The sequence below is a fragment of the Microtus oregoni genome, unplaced genomic scaffold, assembly GCF_018167655.1.
Source record: "Microtus oregoni isolate MIOR12 unplaced genomic scaffold, Mior012 000014F_ref0000157, whole genome shotgun sequence".
Lineage (NCBI taxonomy): Eukaryota > Metazoa > Chordata > Mammalia > Rodentia > Cricetidae > Microtus > Microtus oregoni.
In genome coordinates, this window is record NW_024543073.1 from 15,035,507 (window position 1) to 15,047,995 (window position 12,489).

The 12,489-nt window shown below is 45.7% G+C and overlaps 1 protein-coding gene across 1 annotated transcript in view; it reads left to right on the forward strand.

Annotated features, from left to right (window-relative positions):
- The first annotated feature begins 7,733 nt into the window (after nt 1–7,733).
- Ocln (occludin) overlaps nt 7,734–12,489 on the forward strand; it is a 44,847-nt gene continuing 40,091 nt past the window's right edge. Inside the window, exon 1 of the mRNA XM_041663780.1 lies at nt 7,734–7,888. The gene's annotated coding sequence lies outside the window, so the exon portion shown is untranslated. The remainder of the gene's footprint in view (nt 7,889–12,489) is intronic.

Below are 12,489 nucleotides of genomic sequence, written 5' to 3' on the forward strand. Positions count from 1 at the left end.
AGGACTTACTGCACATATTACATATTTGCTTAGTTGTGTTTTGATTTTTGCTGCCCTGGGGGATCAAACTTGGGGCTCTGCCACAGAACTGTTTCCCCAACTCTGAATCAACACTGTGTCTGAATAAAAACTCTCATATGTGTCCCAAGGACCAAGCCCTCTGTCGACGAGAACCAGAGTGAACTTTCCTTAGCAGGCTCCTACAGCACCTCAAAAACCAAACACCAGAAACTCGGCCTGTGGAGGTTCTGATGATAAAAATCAGAACTGTCCCTCACAGCCAGCTCAAGTTGTGACCTATTTCATACCCACTCAAATGCAGTGGTTTTTCCTAAAGCTAGATTGTATGTATGTGTGTTTTGAGACAGTGTTTCTCTGTGTAACAGCTCTTATTGTCTTGGAAATCACTTTGTAGACCAGGCTGGCCTAGAACTCACAAAATGCTCCCTTTACTATCCACCTCTGTACCTTCTGAGTGCTGGGATTATAGGTGTGCACCAACACTGCCTGGCAAAGCTAGATTTTTTTAAATGATAAATTATAAGGTTTTTAATTATTATTTATTAAAATTTGGAAACATAGGAGGTCAATGGCCCTATGAAGTTAAAATTAGATGTGTAAACAAAATATTTGCAGTATTTGGTTAATGTTTATTTTATTTCATTTTTTTATTATTTATTTATTTATTATGTATGTATGCAATATTCTTTCTGTGTGTATGCCTGCAGGCCAGAAGAAGGCACCAGACCTCATTACAGATGGTTGTGGGCCACCATGTGGTTGCTGGGAATTGAACTCAGGACCTTTGGAAGAGCAGGCAATGCTCTTAACCTCTGAGCCATCTCTCCAGCCCCTAATGTTTATTTTATACTCCTTTCTCTTTTGAACTAAAAGTCTCAGGAGGGGCTGGAGAAATGGCTCAGTGGTTAAGAGCACTTGCTGGTCTTGCAGATGACCTGAGTTCAATTCCCACTGCCCACAAGGGTCCTCACAACTGGCTATAACTCCAGTTCCAGAACATCTGACACCTTCTTCTGGCCTCCATACGCACTAGGCATGAATGTAGTGTAATACATACATGCAGGCAAAACACTTATACACACAGAAAATTAAAATAAAACCTTTTTAAAAATTCAGAAAGGAGCAGAGCTGTGGTGGTGCACACCTTTAATCCCAGCACTTGAGAAGCAGAGACAGGTGGATCTCTGTGAGTTTGAGGCCAGCCTGGTCTATATATATAGAGCTAGTTCCAGAACAGCCAGGACTACACAGAGAAACCCTAACTTGAAAAATGAAAGCAAAAAGATTCAGGAAGGTTAGGTCCCAAAATAACTAGGAGGCCAATTTTTTACTCAAGGAATAACTGACACTGAAGAAATTAAGAAGTCAATTGGAATCTCTTTATATATATTATTCATCTATCTATCTATCTATCTATCTATCTATCTATCTATCTATCTATCATCTATCCCATCCTATACCAAACCCATTTACGTCATCCTCATAGGATTGGGACATACCCTGATCTTACAAAGTTATTTCCTGTTGGTAGGTGAGGAATGTTCCCTGCACACCTGCACACAGGTCGCCAACCATCTCTAACAATGCCTCTAAGTCCTAGTGGAAGTTTATCAGCCAGGCATGAAGACACACGCCTGAAACCCCAGCACAGGCCGGAAGAGGCAGGAGGACCGTGGGTTTAAGGCTGGCCTGAGCTATACTGCAAGACTTGGGGAAAAAAAATTCTGGGAAAATATAAAATTTTTCCTACAAAGGAATGCATAAAACATACCATTAATAAACTATTATAAGGTAAACAGCCGTGTAGAAATTAAAAAGAAAGTTACACCCAAAGGAAGGAACAGAGCATTTATCAACCATGGAATGTTGCCTAGTGATAATTAGTAGTTCAAAAACACAGAAAGAATGTTTAGAACATAAATTATCTCAGGAATCAAACAGCCTGTGATTGACTGAGTCCTGGCTTAGCAGATAAAGAGGAAATGATGGGACCATTCTGAACTTTGGTCTTCCAAGGCCTAAAATGAGGAAAACAATAGTAGCTATCAGTTTCCTGAAGGCCAAACTGTAGAGCTCACAGTGCAGAAGGCCCGCGGCTGGGGATGGCGGGGATGGCGTCTGTTATTAATGATTCTGCTCGCTGAGGCTCCAGGTGCTGACACCCAAGCACTCACCGGGCTCTTTGTTTCCCCAGGATCCCTCCCAGGAAGCTCTTGCTTCATACACAAGCTTGGAGCAGCTTGGGGCTTACTCACCTAGAACAGGCGCCCTGTGAGAAACTGCTCCACACGTTCTTCCACGAATGTGTCCAAGGAAACTGCCTTCTGTGCGCAGGGCGCCTCCCTCCTTGTTACTAGCTGGTATAACAGCGGCCTGAAGGCCACTCCAACTGAGGTGCTCTTAAGCAAACACCAGACATTGAATTCTTTCACTAGACTGGCACAGCTGAGTGGAAAAATCTTAATGTCTCCTTCTTTTCCCCCCTCTAAACCCTGATACTAGAGATCGAAGCCTTGAAGAGAAATGTGCTGGTTTCATAGTGGCAGGCGGCAGGGATTCAGCAGGGACCTTGGGTTTGGGACTATGGTTAGGTGTTATTCCACAATAGCTTAACAGATGTGTAATGGGGTATAACAAGGAGCTGCCACATTCATTGAGACTCCTTTTTTGCCTCAGAATACAGTGTGTTTTGGGGGATATGCTCTTCCAAACTATAATAGGGTTCTAATTTTATTTATATTGTTCATGCGATGCTAAGGAGGGCGGGTCTTGCAAATACTAGTGGACACCCCATCACTGAGGTATATGCCTGGCCTGCATTGACTTTCTACAAATTATATTTTATCCATATGTGTGTGCCCACTCTCATGCCTTGGTTTGTGTGGAAGTCAGAGGTCAGCTTGTGGGAGTTGGTTCTCTCTTCCCACTGCACTGGACCCAAGGCTCCATCTCAGGTTGCCAGGCTTGTTGACAAGGAGATACATTGCAAGTTTCAGGCTATCCTGAGCTCCAGGAAACCCTGCCACCTCACCTATCCCTGTTTCACTTTTGAGACAGAAACTTAGGAGGTTGCCCAAGCAGGTCTTGACCTTGTTATCATTTTGATCAGCCTCCTGAGTAGCTCAAGATGGTACTATTTATTATGCCTTTAAATGGGGTGAAGTTCCTGAGTAGCTCAAGACGGTACTATTTATTATGCCTTTAAATGGGGTGAAGGCTTTTATACTTTTTTTCTTTAATCTAATTCACTTACTAAATTGCAACACTGAGATTTGATTGAACACAGATTCCTTCCTTCCTTTCCTGTTTCCTCTTTCGTTTTTTTGAGACAGGATTTCTGTGTGTACCCCTGGCTGTCCTCGATCTGTAGACCAGGCTGGCCTTGAACTCAGAGATCTACCTGGTTTGCTTCCTGAGTTCTGGGATCAAAGGTGTTATCTGTCTTATAAAAAGAAAAAAAAAAAAAAACTTTTTCTAAAAAAAAAAAAAACCAAACAATTTTTATGTGTATAGGTGTTCTGTTTGCATATATGCCTGTGCACCATATACATGCCTGGTGCCCACAAAGACCTGAGGAGGGCACTGGATGTCCTGAGACTGGAGTTACAAATGGTCATGAGCCACCATGCATGTGGGTGCTGGGAATCCAGCCCAGGTTCTGTGTAAGAGCAGTCAGTGTTTCTAACCACTGAGCCACCTCTCTAGATTTTGGTTTTAAATCTTAATGATTTTGGTGAAAATCTACTTATAGATCCTCTAATAAAAACAATTACTGTTTCTATTAATTATTATGAATCGCACTGGTTTGTTATTAATAAATAATAAAAATTATTAATTATTAATCATACTGTTTTGTTATTAATAAAAGTCACTGTTTTATTATTTCTGGGTAGAGTGAATTTTGATTGAATAATGTTCAAGAGTGAACAATAGTACATAATACTATGGTAAGTAGCCAAGTAGCCAAAAAGGATTATTTGGTTAAAAACTTTACTCTGCTACAAATTAGGATTATGTAAGTGATTAAATATAGCATGGCTTCCCTTAGTGTCCAACCTGTTTTGTTTTAGTATTGAGAAACGATGTGCTTAAGGCTGAATTTTCGCTGTAGACCCTTTCAGTTACTACCCTAGTAGGCACAATATTAGGCAGCAGTGAAAAAAACAGGCTTAGATCTTTGCATGCTATAATATTGTTTGGAAAGTTAATCTGAATCTAATGAAAACAGCATGTAGTGTTTTAACAGAAAGCATATGAAGCTGACATTTTTACAGTGAAAAATAATCAACTATTGCCAGTTTCACATAGCTCAACTTAGTTTTTAAAATTTTTACATTCATAATCAGTTGTAAGTAGAAGGCAAGTTTAACTAAAATAGAGGCTTTATCCTGCTGTGCAGAGTAAGGACTCAGAAAAACAGTGAGGCTGGAGATATGGTTCAGTGGTAGAGCATGTGCTTAGGCATGGACGAGGCTCTTGGTTCAATCTCCATCCCTGACAGACAAGTGGAAGAACTGGGAGGAGAAGGAAGAGGAAGGGAGGGGAAGGAAGAGGATGACAAAGAGGGAGAAGTAGTCTTCTTGAATGATGTGGACGAGCGAACAGGTCAGAAGGGTGTGGTGCCGCTGCAAGACAGCACTCGGGAGACAGAGGCAGGAGGACTGTAAAGAAATGACAAGACCGACCTTCCTCCAAACACAAGGTACCTTTTTGTTTACATTTAGGGTGGGAATAAGAAAAATAATACCAGCTGGGCGGTGGTGGCGCACGCCTTTAATCCCAGCACTCGGGAGGCAGAGGCAGGTGGATCTCTGTGAGTTCGAGACCAGCCTGGTCTACAAGAGCTAGTTCCAGGACAGGCTCCAAAGCCACAGAGAAACCCTGTCTCGAAAAACCAAAAAAAAAAAAGAAAAATAATACCATGTGTATGTTATCTTCTTGAAATGAAAAAAAAAATTACTTGAAAGCTCACTGAAGAGTTTGGGGAACGTATGTTCATGCAACCTTATGCATGAATGTTCACAAATAGTATTCTTTATAATAGCCCCAAAGGAGAAACAACCTCAATTTCCAACAACTGATAAAAGGGTGAATAAAATGTGGCATATCCATGCAATGGGCTATTAGTCTTAATAAGAGTAAGTAAGGTACTAATACATGGGTCAGCATGGGTGAGCTGTGAAGGGAGTGTACTAAGTAAAAGACACTGACGTCATAGATTGTATTACCCATTAGTATAAAATGTCCAGAATAGCCTGGTGGTGGTTTTGCACACCCTTACTCCCTACACTCAAGAGGCAGAGGCAGGTGGGTCTCTATGAGTTCAAAGCCAGCCTGCGTTACAGAGCAAGTTCCAGCACAGCCAAGGGTGTTACACAGAGAAACCCTGTTTTAACCCCCCACCAAAAAAGTCCAGAATAGGCAAGTCAGTAGAGATAGAAAACACATTAATATGCCGGGCAGTGGTGGGGTACACCTTTAATCTTAGCACTCAGGAGGCAGAGGCAAGCAGATCTCTGTAAGTTTGAGTCCAGCCTGGTCTATTAAGTGAGTTCCAGGACAGCCTGGGTAACACAGAGAAACCCTGTCTCAAAAATACTAAAAACAAACAAACAAAAAAAAACATTAAAAAAAACTATTAATAGTAATGGGGGTTAGGGGCTAGGGAAGGCAAGGGGGAAACAGAAATGACTAGTAGGTGCTGGTTTCTTTTGAAATGGTGGCAATGGTTATACAACCTGTGACTGCAAAAAATTATTACATGCACACTTTATTCTTAAAAATATTTTAATTCAAATATTTATCTTAAGTGTATGGGTAATTCGCCTGTATGTTTATGCACCACTTGAGTGCCCACTGCCCAAGGAGGCCAGAAGAGGGCGTCCTAGTCCCCAGAACTAGGGCTACAGGGCTTGTGAGACACCCTGTGGAGTGGGAAACTGAAGCACAACAGAAGAGCAGTCACTGCTTTTAACCACTCAGCCATTTTTTCAGTCCCTGAGCGAACACTTTACAAGGACATATTTTTGGTGTGCAAACCAAGGATGGAACCCGAGGGCCTCAAACGTGGCAGGCAGGTGTTCCAGGGACAAAATGCACCTCGCCCCCAGTCAACCCATAGTATTTATTTTTAAGTAGAAAACAACAACAGCAAAAACCTCCTATGAGGTCCTCTTCAGAACAGGGCAAAATACATTATAAAATAGGTGTTTACAAACGATGGGGTATTAGGAAATGTTCCCTTGTTTAATTACAATCTGGGTTGGAATGTTCGGAGATTTTAGCAATCTGACAGCTAACATTAAGAGGATTAACCTGACTTCCTTACTGTTAACATGAATTTAATCTGCATCACTCAAAAACTACAGTCACAATGAAATAATTATAGCAATGACTTCACCAAAAATTGCTAATTAGATTAGCCATCTATTAAGGCTGTCATTTAAATTTTTACTTCCTGAAGTACCGAATTGTGCCTTAAGAACTGATGGAAAAGAGAGTCACACCTCTAGCTGCTTAATTAGAGGCAGAGAAGAGGAAGGGATGGGACGGAAAGTTCTGGGCAAAGCAGACATTCAAGATCGGAACACAAAAGGAAGCAGGACTTACGAAATTTAAATCCTCATCTTTGGTGCAGATAGGTAAATAACGAGCTAAAATCTCTATATCGTAGTGGACAATTAATAAGAAACAGAACACACACGCGCACACATACAACTCTGCATCGTTTACGGGCAGCGTGTATGAGTTAAAAAAAAAAAAAAGCTCCTAGCAGTCAGAAAGGTTTTGTTTTGGAGCCAAAAAAGAATACTGCGAGGGTTTAAAAATCCCTTTTGCCCCTTTCGTGTTCTTTATTATTTTTTTTATTTACCTTTTATTCTTTTCACACACGGACCACAGTTACCCCTCCCTTCCCTCCTCCCGCTCCTCCCTCCCTCCCTCCAACCTCTTCTCGGAGAGGGTAAGGCCTCCCACCGGGAATCAACAAAGCTGGCGGCTCCCGGAGTTGAGACCCGACCAAGTCCCAACCCTTTGCGTTAAGGTTGAGTAAGGCATTCTCCCATCTCTCCCCCACCCCCCATAAGGGAATGAGCTCCAAAAAGCCAGTTCAAGCACCTGGGATAAACTCTGGTCCTGTAGACTCGATCACATGGTAACTACATTCAGTGCGCGCGTGGGCAGGGGGCCCTTTGACCTGGTGACTCTGCGTGCAGAACCGGCACACCTACAGTAGTCCCCTCCATTTGAACCAGTTTCCCGAATCCACTGATTACGAAGGGGCTAGAAATTAGCCCTTCTGAAAATGTTCCCAATCTTTCGTTGGAAGAAGCAATAGGATACTGCTTTCCAACAAACATTAAATTAAAACCTGGAAACAGGATAGTGAAGTGAGAAGACTCTCTCTCTCCTTCCTTATCAGCGCTCCAGGCACCCAGGGACCCTCTCTTACAGAGCAAAACGGCTCCCGGCAGCCCTCTCCCGGAACCAGCACTCCGCAGAGTCCCTAAAGCAAACCGACCTCCGAGCACTCCCAAGGTGGTCCGGGATCACCCACCCTTTGCCACCACGATCCTGAGCCCCTCCCCTCCCTGAACCCCAGCCCCCTCCAGCCAAAGCGTCGCTGTTCCTTTAACTCCGCTTGCTGGGGAGGGTGAGCCCGACTTCGTCCTCCCGCCTCCTCCGCCGCTCCCTCCCTCTCCCATCGGAGTTTCAGGTGAATGGGTCACAGAGGGAGGAGGCCGGCCACGCCACACCTTGTCGCTCGTGCCCACCTCCCGCTCCCTCCTTCCTCAGGCGACGGAGGGGCGGTGGAGTTCAAGGAGATCTGGCCAGCACACCGCCGAGCAGTCGGCCCGGGGCGCAGCAGGTGGGTCCCTGAGCGCACAGCCCGGGCAGGCTCGGCCTGAAATTGGTGCGCATGCCCGGGGGCGGGGGAGTGGGGGAAGGACCGAGCTCCGGGCTCAGAGCGAGCCTTTGGCTGTCACTGCGGGCGGCGGCAGGTGCACCCGCCAGGTGAACGCTCGGGGTTTCCGCGGCCCAGGTGGCCTGGGCCTTGGCGAGTGGGTGCGAGGCAGGTGCGGCACCGGGGGTCCCCTCCCTAAGGGCGACAGCGCGGCGTCTGGGAGGCGCGGGGAGGGCGCGCGGAGTTAGTTTCGGTGGCAGTTTCGCCCTGGACTTGGGGTTCCCGGGAACCGGAGAAGCGCGGATTCTTGGACATAGCGAGGGAGGAGTTAGGGTCTCTCTCTCTCTCTCTCTCTCTCTCTCTCTCTCTCTCTCTCTCTCTCTCTCTCTCCTCTCTGTCTCTGTCTCTCGAAGCTGCGAGCGAAACCCTCTACACCATAAATACCTGGGCAACTTTCTGCAATTACAGAGGCGGGCGCCTCGTGGGCCGAACCCACGCTCAGCTAGGGCGATAGAGAACTGTGGGCTTCTCGGGGTCCCCAGTTAGGGCTGGAGAGAGGTGATGCAGGACGACCTAGATCCCCGTGGCCCTCCTGGTTTCTGCCCCTTTGGGTAATTCATCCTAGGGAAAGGGGAGGCCAGGGGTCTTCTGCAGTGTCCTCAGAGTCTCGGCGTGTATTACTTGGTTGTTTGAAACAGGGGGCGGTGCGTGCGCCCTTATTGATTTGAGCTGTCGGAGTTCTTTTCGAGTGATGCTGGATTTCGAGGGAAGCTGCTCACACAGGACATTCTCATCCGTGACCGCGAGCTGCGGATCTGCCCCGGGGCAGATCCTGCTCGGCCGCCCTGCACTGGCCCGGCTGCTCGCGAGCGTAGAGCCGCTGTGGGACGCACGCACGGTCGCGGGGTTCCCGCAGCTTGCCTAGGCTATCCACTTTGCAGATATCCCGGGCAAAGCCGGCCCCGCGAGTACAGCAGCGAGTGGCCAGCGTTGGAGGAAGTCTGCAGGGACAAGTGGGTGGGGACCAAAATGGCCTCTGCATCTTGGCGCCGGAACAGCTCTGAGCCCCTTTCGTCCTAGGTGGAGCGACTGAACCCCAGCAGGAGTGGCAGTATCCTTCGGTCTGCCCCGGGCTCACCGGGCAAAGTGCCACCAGGGGAATTACCTGGGGCGGGAAGGAGGCAGCTTTCCAGGCAGGTTAGTAGTGTGTGGCTCTCTGGCACAACAGGTGTGTTATGGAGATCCCGGGAAAAGAGAAATGGTTCCCAGTGCGGTGCTTTCTGGTGAAGCCTTCTGTTGCTGGTGGGCTGTTCAGCTACACGTCCCTATGTGTAACAGTAGTTCCTTAAATTTCCACTGGTGGTGTTTTTCTCTTTTCTTCTTTGGATTTATCTATTTGTTAGTGCTTCCTTTGTTAGGTGATGGGATGGCCAGGTCAGCGAGCTAACTTTGGGCTGGGGGGGGGGGGGGGAGCACTCTACCTTCTGGCGACTTCCAGGCAGCACCTCTCTGTATAAGGTTCTTTGTTAAAGCAGATCCTTCTAGACCTTTCTCGTAAGAGTTTGGGGTGGGACATTGTTCCAGGCTTGGAATCTCAGCACGAAAACAAACAAACAAGCAGCAACAGAAAACCCCAAACCAAAACAAAACAAAATGCCTCAAAAATTTACAGAATACAGAAAACTTAAGCCAAGCCATAAGGACTAGTTAATCCTAGAGAATTCCAGAGAAAATGCCTACTATAGCGAGCCGAGGAGGCACCTTTCAATTCAGCCTGTTTGTACACCTGGAGATTTTGGTGTGTCACTGGATATTGAGAATAATTTTGCACTTTGGGGAATACAGTTTAGGGCTCTGCTAGCAGTATAGCTCAGCTATGTCCCAACTCTCAAGGAAGCTTGTGTTAGTTATAGTCTTCTTGGCTTTTGTATGTAGCTCCTAGGGTTGTTGTTTTTTTTTTCTCTCTGAAGTACTTGTGACTTGTAGTTTGGGATGGGGCCTTTCATTCTTCCTTTTTTTTTTTTTTTTTTTTCGAGACAGGGTTTCTCTGTGGTTTTGGAGCCTGTCCTGGAACTAGCTCTTGTAGACCAGGCTGGTCTTGAACTCACAGAGATCCGCCTGCCTCTGCCTCCCAAGTGCTGGGATTAAAGGCGTGCGCCACCACCGCCCGGCTCATTCTTCCTTTCTAACAAGCTCACAAGTTGAGCCTATATTGTTGTGTGTTTGTCCCCCACCCCCATCTCAGAGTGTAAGCACGGACTTTTACCTGACCTCGATTTGATATATTTACTGTTAGTTCATGTAGTTCAAGAGATTCACTGCCGGGGGCTGGAGAGATGGCTCAGCGGTTAGGAGCATTGCCTGCTCTTCCAAAGGTCCTGAGTTCAATTCCCAGCAACCACATGGTGGCTCACAACCATCTGTAATGAGGTCTGGTGCCCTTTTCTGGCCTGCAGACATACACACAAACAGAATATTGTGTACATAATAAATAAATAAATATTAAAATAAATAAATAAATATTTAAAAAAAAAAGAGATTCACTGCCGGGCTGAAATTCCAGCTCACTAAAATGGAGCATTGGCTTTATTATCCAAATATTGATGGGCCATCCCTTTGTGCTCAGGACCAGCAAAGGGACTAGGGAAGGTGATGGGGAGGAGAGGTCAGGCCTGAGGTCAGGGATGGAGGAAAATTACTGAGTGGTCTGGAGAGCATCCCTGAAGCTACCTTTGAGCTGTGAGCTGAACTAGGGAACTTGACTGGCAACATCAAGATCCTCTCAGGGGGTGGAGCATAGTGTCACAGAACTTGGGAGACAGAGGCAGGTGGAGCTCTTGTGAGTTCTAGGACAGCCAGTGCTACATAACGAGATCGTATCTCAAAAAGAAAAAAAAAGTAAGTTTTGGGGCTGGAGAGATGGCTCGCTCAGTGGTTAATAATATATTCTACTCTTCCAGAGGACCCAAGTTCACTTCCTAGGAACCACGTGAGATGGCTCACAACTGTCTCCAGCTCCTGGGGGATCTAGCTGCTGGCCTCTGTGGGCACCTGCATTCAGATACATATGCCTAAACACACATACATACACATAACTAAAAATAATAAAAAATAAATCTTTACAAATCCTCTTTGGGCTCAGTGGGTAAAGGCACTTGCCAGCAAGCCTATGACTTCAGTTTGATCTATGGAGGGAATAGACTGCCAAAAGTTGTCCTTTGACCTCGCATGCCATGAGACATGAGTGTAAATTAATGTAATTAAAAAAGACTTAAAAATATTCTTTGGAGTTGAAGATCCAATTCAATGTTAGACTGCTTGATTAGAATGTATAATGTCCTAGGTTCAAGCCTCAGCAGGGGGAAGATCCTAATTGGAGTCCTTAATTATATATAGAGATTTTTTTTTTTTTGGTTTTTCGAGACAGGGTTTCTCTGTAGCTTTGGAGCCTGTCCTGGAACTAGCTCTTGTAGACCAGGCTGGTCTCGAACTCGCAGAGATCCGCCTGCCTCTGCCTCCCAAGTGCTGGGATTAAAGGCGTGCGCCACCACCGCCCGGCTATAGAGAGATTTTTTAAGTTCTTTTTTTCTTTATATGTATGACTGTTTTTGTCTACATGCATATATGTGTATGCACATGTTTGCCTGAAAGCAGGGTTGCAGATGGTTGTGTATCGCTATGTGGGTTCTGGGAATCGAACCCTGATCTTCTGTAAGAGCAACAAGTGATTTTTTAAGCTGGTTAGTGGTGGCGGACACCTTTAATTCCAGTACTTGGGAGTGGATCTCTCTGAGTTCGAGGCCAGCCTGGTCTATAAGAGTTCCAGAGTGGGGGAGGGGGAGGGAAATGGGAGGCAGGGAGGAGGCGGAAATTTTTTCAATAAAAAAAAAAAAAAAGTAGCCGGGCGGTGGTGGCGCACGCCTTTAATCCCAGCACTTGGGAGGCAGAGGCAGGTGGATCTCTGTGAGTTCGAGACCAGCCTGGTCTACAAGAGCTAGTTCCAGGACAAGCTCCAAAACCACAGAGAAACCCTGTCTCGGAAAAAAAAAAAAAAAGAGTTCCAGGGTTCCAGCACAGACTTGAGCTACAGAGAAACCCTGTCTCTAAAAACAAAAACAGGGCTGGAGAGATGGCTCAGCGGTTAAGAGCATTGCTTGCTCTTTCAAAGGTCCTGAGTTCAATTCCCAGCAACCACGTGGTGGCTCACAACCATCTGTAGTGAGGTCTGGTGCACTCTTCTGGCCTGCAGGCATACACGCACACAGAATATTGTATACATAATAAATAAATTAAAAAAAAAAACAAAAAAACAAAAAGAGCAACAAGTAATTTTTTTTTTTTAACGTTAGAGAGAGATTCTTTATATATTACTTTAGATTTTGTTGTTGTGGTCTGTTTTTGGGACAAAATCTCTCTGCTAGGTAGCTCTGGCTGTCCTGAACTCCCTCTGCAGACCAGACTGATCTCCAATTCACAGAGATCCACCTGCCTCTGCCTCCCAAGTGCTGTGATTAAAATCATACACCACCACACTTAGCTTAAAAAACAGTACGTGCACACATATG